Below are 1,646 nucleotides of genomic sequence, written 5' to 3'. Positions count from 1 at the left end.
TGGCTCTTGTTGACTGAATTCTTACGCTGTCCTTTAGCTCGTTGGTTGTTGCTGGTGTTGGGTGGATGATCCTGTGCTAGCAGGACACCTTGGAATGCAGACAGAGCCTGATAATGAATCTCAGGGTCCAGGATGCTGCTTACGTGTACCAGCTGTGTCCCTGGTGGACCAGTTGGGCAAGTAATTGGCTGGATTGGTGTCTGAGCTGGATACTTTGGGCCCCAAAGGCTTCTCAGGAAGTCAGGGTGTTCCCAGGGCCAGACAATTGAGGTCAGGGGACCATGTTCACAAAACTCACCTTTGATAGGTATGCCCAACAAGGACAGACTGGCAATGGATCGGTGGGGGAGTGATCAGAGAATTTTCCTTTTTTCATTCACTCTTTCTGTTGAATCATCACCACATGTCTAGGATAAAGCCTCTTTGATCATGATGGATGATCTTGTCAATGTGCTCTTGGATTCTGTTTACAAGGATTTTATCATTTTTGAAACTATGTTCATAAGGGAAATTGTTATAAGGGCAATTCCTTTTCTTTTTTGGGTCATTATGAGGTTTCAGCATGAGATTTACTGTGGCCTCATAAGATTAATTTGGTGATGTTTCTTCTCTTTCTATTTTGTGGAATAATTTGAGGAGTATTAACATTAATTCTTCATTTACAGTCTGGTAGAATATTGAGCTAAAACCATCTGACCCTGGGCTTTTTTTTGGTTAGGAGACTTTTTCCCCTTTTTCTTTTCTTTTATTTATATTCCAGTCATTTTTCCTCCCTTCTGGGTCCCTCCTCACAGTTCCTCTTTCCATTCCTCCTCCCCCTTGCCTTCGAGAGAGTGCTCCTTCCACCAGGCCTCTCACTTCCCTGGGGCCTCAAGTCTCTTGAGGATTGAGGGCATCTCCCACCATGGCCAGACCAGGCAGATCTCTACTATATATGTGATAAGGATCTTGGACCAGCCTGTGTATGCTCTTGGTTGTTAGCTCAGTCTCTGGGCGCTCTATGGGGTCTGGGTTATTTGAGACTACTGGTATTTCTATGTGGTCACTCTCCCCTTCTCCTTCTTTAATCCTTCCCCTAATTCAACCATAGGGGTCCCCAACTTCAGTCCAATGGTTAGGTGTAGGTATCTATGTTTGTCTTAGTTGGCTGCTGGTAGGGCCTCTCAGAGGACAGTCATGCCAAACTCCAGTCTGTAACTGCGTAATAGCATCAGTAATCATGTCAGGCCTTGGAGCACCAGAGAATTTTCTTATTGTAGAAGATATTTGTGCCTTAGGAAATTATCTTGAGATTAAAAAGTAGTATAGCCTTCTATAGAGGCATTTATGTTTAAAAAGGTTCAGTCTAAATGGAAGAGGATTGATAAACGCCATCTGTATTTCTTGATCAATATTTCTCCATGACATAAAGAAAATGTTCTCAACTTGATGCAGATCACCTGAAAGAAGTAAGGTGTTGCACAAAAGTCAAATCCTCAACAATCATCACCTTGCTAGGACTGAGGTGAGGATACATGGAACATTCCATTAGCAAGAAGCCAAACTAGTAAATTCTGTGTGAGTTAATGACCTTTCTCTATTGAGGAGAAACCATAGTTCACCATGTAAGAGTGGCCCGATGACAAACCAAACCCAGGATAGGGTTC

This window comes from Mus musculus, chromosome 16, assembly GCF_000001635.26.
Source record: "Mus musculus strain C57BL/6J chromosome 16, GRCm38.p6 C57BL/6J".
Taxonomy (NCBI): domain Eukaryota; kingdom Metazoa; phylum Chordata; class Mammalia; order Rodentia; family Muridae; genus Mus; species Mus musculus.
Note: the sequence above shows the minus strand (reverse complement) of the source record.